The sequence below is a fragment of the Pyxicephalus adspersus genome, chromosome 7 (assembly GCF_032062135.1).
Source record: "Pyxicephalus adspersus chromosome 7, UCB_Pads_2.0, whole genome shotgun sequence".
Classification (NCBI taxonomy): Eukaryota; Metazoa; Chordata; class Amphibia; order Anura; family Pyxicephalidae; genus Pyxicephalus; species Pyxicephalus adspersus.
This window is the reverse complement of record NC_092864.1, coordinates 7,127,413-7,132,756: the sequence shown is the minus strand read 5'-3', so window position 1 is coordinate 7,132,756 and position 5,344 is coordinate 7,127,413.

The window sequence follows — 5,344 nt, the reverse complement described above, 5'->3', positions numbered from 1 at the left end:
AAGTGGAGAGGGAGAGAATGCAGAGAGAATGGGAACAAAAAGAAGTGGAGAGGGAGAGAATGCAGAGAGAATGGGAACAAAAAGAAGTGGAGAGGGAGAGAATGCAGAGAGAATGGAGAGAGAAGATGAGGAAAATGGAGGCTGAGCTGGAAAAGGAGAAGGCAAAGCCATGGTATCAGAAATGTAGGACGCAGTGACGAGGTTTAATGCAAACTTTTGTCTTTTACCTTTGGGGCACAGCTTAAGTTTCCTTTAATCTCACTAGTTTTACAACCTTCTTCTCTGATCATCGATGTAGAAAATACCCCTTACATTTGGGTATTGAGATACCTACCCCTATTCATGCCAATCATAACTTTGTATTTACTACAGCTTTAATTCATTGCTTACATGGGACATATTTTCCACTCTCCTTTGCTAAAGAGTGTAGTGGGGAGTAACAAAAGCATATAGGTCTGAAGAATGGAAGAATGGGAAGATTAAAAGAGAAGATAAAAATAATGCAGAGAGTACTGAAAGAGGAACAAAAGAAAGTGAAGGAGCTGGAAGGACACTTGAGGCAGGCGATATTAGATGTTTTATTCTGTAAGGAAAGTGTTGGGTGAACTACGCAAATGATAAGAAAGTGCCTGATAATTTGTGTTTATCTTTTATGTATCTGTACCATACCATTAAACGCAGAGCCCTTGGCATTGAACTACTGTATAACAAATAGCACAATAAACAATTGATTATTTGAAATTACATTCTTATTTCCAAATCTGTAGATAAATATCTGTATGGGGTGGATTTATAAAGAATTTGCATTGTAAATAATTCTTTATATCTTTTTTTACTAACGTATATGTCCAAATGTAATTAAAGTTACGGGGAGATGGTCAAATGTACTTTAATGTACTTGAAAGGTAATAATTTAGAACTAAAGTCCCACTTTTTCCATCAGACAGGTCATTAATGCAGAAAGTCACCGGCGATGTTCTTTAATTATCCCTCCTACCTGGCTGATTGCTATGAGAAACTGTCAAAAATGCTTAGCTGTGCATTATTAAATGTACTTATCAGGACAACTATGAGTGCAAGAACTGATGCACAAACCCTGGTGAATTACAGGCATGCATGATGGAGGTTGAGAATTTTGGGAGTAACACCTGATTTATTGCTTTTTGTGTTCCCATTCCGGAGATTTAACCTCTCGATAGCAGTGGAGATGATTGCAATCAAAATTCAAAATAATTGTTAACCCATTCAGCAACTATATTTGAGGACCTTTCCATACCCAGCTCCCACTTCATGTTATAATTTCATTGCTCACATTACTTTCAGATTTGTCTTGCAGAAACATCTGTATGACTTAATCTTAGATTCCTTATCAACATTTTTATTTCTTTCTCCTGTTTGTTTTTAAAATATGTATTACTTGTTCTTCCTAGGCATGTGGGGATGGTGAGAGGGAGCTGGGTGACATTCCAGGACAGATGTCACAAAATTCCAACCATGGGGAGTTCTTCTGTAAATTGCCGCTAATATTATATCTTATTTATACATTATTTTACTATCAGTGTGTGAATATTAGGGCTACCTAAAGCTTGTGCTATCTGGACCCAGACATAAGGAAAAAAAAAAGCAATGCAAGTGGAAAAAAAACATTTTCTGAGTTTTCAAGTGCCCTACCTACAATTTTAACACCAACCCTATCTGTATAATGAACAATCAACCTGTAACCCTACCAGCACTGGAATCTTGGCTTGGATTATGATTTTTGATCTGAAGATCTTTAAAAAAAAGACCAGCTAAAGCAGAAAAAGGAACATGTAAAGTCTTTTTTGCAAAAAAAAAAAAAAACCTGGTTTCTGTTGTTTTTTTGTTCATTACTTTCAATAAAATGTCCTGATTTATTAAAGCTCTTCAAGGCTGGAGAGGATACAATTTCATCAGTGAAGCTGGGTGAGGCAGCAAACCTGGAATGAATTTGGTCCAGGATTTAAAACATTTAGTACACATTTATGATTCCTGGCCCTATTTCTCCAACCCAGTGTTTTTCTCAACCAGGGTTCATACGATGGTTACTAGGAGTTCTCTGATGAACATTTGGACCTCTTAGGTAAGTTACCACTGACTGCAAGGATCTTTTTGGCTATCTGTAAAGGTGACACACTAAGGTACTGTGATCTGTGTATATAGTATTTATAGCCGGGGTTCCCTAAGACCTAAACGTTGTTTCATGGTTTTGGTATAGTAACCCCATTTGAGTGACTATTGCCAGCTTTCCCCAAGACCTAAGGTCCTTTCTTCTAAAGGAGTTCTTTTACCAACATGGACACCCTTGGACTCGAATAACCCATAGTGTATTAGGCAAACAAAACTAACAAAATAGAAAACGTTTCCTCGTTTCAGTTGTTTCCTCCACCACCATATCAAAGAAAACATTCAATAACCCCAAACATCTCACAATATCTTTCAGGCATTCTTTGTGTTTTGCAGTAACTTTATTAAATGTTGATCGTTTCCAAGTAGGTGTGACCGTGGCCGAGATTTCTTGTATGCAGATATTGTGAGCTATTTTTAATCCTGTTTATAGAGCTTGTTCTGTACAGAACACACAAATGGTCAGACTTAAAGAGGAACTATACTCAAAAAACAAACAAAAAAAAAACACACCTTCAATCCCGCAGGGCAGTCCAATCACTTCGGGGCAGGTGGCCCCAGGTGCCGCCATCTTCGTCTTCTCTTCCGGGTTCTTTTTCCTGCGTCACCCGCCTTAGGCCCAAGAATGGGTGACGGAGGATGAAAAAAAAATTTACAATCTCACTGCGTGAAATAAGCAAATTCTTCTCTTTCAGCAAAAAGGCGCGCATTCCCAAGATGCTCGGATATGCGTAAAAGGAGTGCCAAAGAGCCTCTCGGGATGCCTGACACTTTATGGCTCCAACATAATTAAACACATGATAACGATAATACAATTATTTTATCAGGGATCTTTAGCAAACCTAATGTATAAAGTGCCCCGAAGGGCAGCTAACTTAATAAGAGGAATAGACAATCTAATTTATATAAATAATACATACATAAATCTCACTTATAAGGAAAGATTAAAGGAAATAAATGCAATCTCTCTTCAGAAGGTAATAAGGGAAATATGATCTCATTGTATTAATAATATAATAAACTTGGGGCTAAGTTAAGGTCATTGCATATGACAAGGGGACATTCTTGGAGGAAGTAAGATTATTCTTACATATAGTGGTGGTCAGATAGTTTCCACTATAGTAAATTTCAACTTGGATCGGACCTATTTAAACTGTTGGTTAGAACTCAAATTTTTCTAATAACATTCAAATGACAAATTGCAACTCACATGTGCTCTACAGTATGTGCTAGGAACATTTTGATTGGCTCTGGATTGGCTGCCACAGCTCCTCTGACAGTGTTAATGATGCAGTTTAATGGAAAAGGAGCCTGCAAGAGCCAGGAAACAATTTCTGACAGCTCTGTTCCCCTGATTGCTCTTGCAGCCCTAGTGTAACTGTAGTATGTGTTCTTGGATAAAGATTCTATATCCAAGAACACAGTGTCAAGTTCAGATGAACTCTCAATGGAGTTGATTGGAAAGCTGATTGGAAGCACTCTCATGCCTGTACTTATCAGCCCAGTCAATGTAGGAACTGAACTGCAGATGAACTCTCAATGGAAAAACTCCATTGAGAGTTCATCTGGAGGTTGCCTGAAGACACAGCTGATTGAAGCACTTGCATGCCTCCAATCAGCTGTGACCGCAAGTTCCCACTGTCACCGGGCTGTACTTATCAGCCAAGTGACCGTGGGAACTGAACTGCAGATTGAGAAACTCCATTGAGAGTTCATCTGCAGTCACAGCTGTTTGGAAGCACTTGCATGCCTCCATGCAAGTGCTTCCAAATCAGCTGTGACCGCAGGTTCCCACGCTCCCCGGGCTGTACTTATCAATGATAAGTACAGCCCAGTGACCGTGAGAACTGAACTCAGATGAACTCTCAATGGAGAAACTCCATTGAGAGTTCATCATTTTTTTTACACATGAATTTGCGAAGTTGAATCCTGTGTTTTTCGGGTCAGGTCTATCCTAATTCGAACAGCCATATTCGGGTCGAATATAACAAGAAATGCCATTGAGAGTTCATCTTTTTTTTTACACATGAATTTGTGAAGTGGAATCCCGTGTTTTTCGGGTCCTAATTCGAACAGCCATATTCGGGTCGAATATAACAACAAGCCGGATTTGAACACCAACACTAGAAAATCGTGATACTATGGAAAGTGTTGGGCTCTTCAGAATCTTCAATTTGGGCAATAAAGTAATACTGTCACACTTACCTCTTCCTCACCAAAGCACAGGGGCCTCTCTCCTGCGCATACCTAGAGTTATCGCCCCTCCCGCTGGCCAATCAGGAAAATGCCTGTTAATCGCCTTTGGCTATTTAGATATACAGCTACTACAGTTCACGGCATCACTTGCATCTATAAAATGCGGGGCCACGCATAGGCAGAGAGGTCTAGAGAGGTGAGTGATGCCAGGAATTGTAGTAGCGGCACCACTCGCGTCTATAGAACAGCAGTTTAATATGAATTGCAGCTGGCTCGCCGTTATAGTGGGTGGTGGGTCAGCTGCAATTCATATTACGAATTCCTTTGAAGGCCAAAAAAAGTACATTTCAGACCAGATTTGACCCGCGGGCCAGAGTTTGACACCCCTGCCTTACATTAAAATCAATTTACCAATCTTTAGTTAACGTTTAAGAACATTTACCCTTATAGGTTTTTAAAAAAATGATAAAACCAGAATTTATGTTGAATAAATCAATATGTAGGTTGTTTTTAAATATCCTCAGTCTGCAAATTGATTCTGCCCCTGGTCCAACCCTTCCCCATTCTATCGAAGAGTACCATAACACAAATTAAGTGAATTTTTACTTCAATGACCAAATCATGTACAAAGGCCATTTACTTGTTTTCATCTGCACATGATTGGATATTTAAAGTCAGCAGGAAGTTGATTGGATAATTAAGAAATTTAGTAATATGAGTCAAATTCTCAGCTTCTTTAGTAAATCAGCCTTAATGAATGAATTTATTTCATAGCATAAAATAACACAAAAAGTAGAGAAACAAATATAGAGTACTGCTAATAGTGACCTAATACACATCACTATAGTATGGAAACATAATTTCTCAAACAAAACCACATCATATTGTTTAGATATATTTATATACAGATAGTCTCCAGGTTATGGACATCCAACATATGGACGACTCCTAGATATGAACGTGCTTCCCTGCTGGCTGGTGTGCAGGATGGAGGATTGATGGG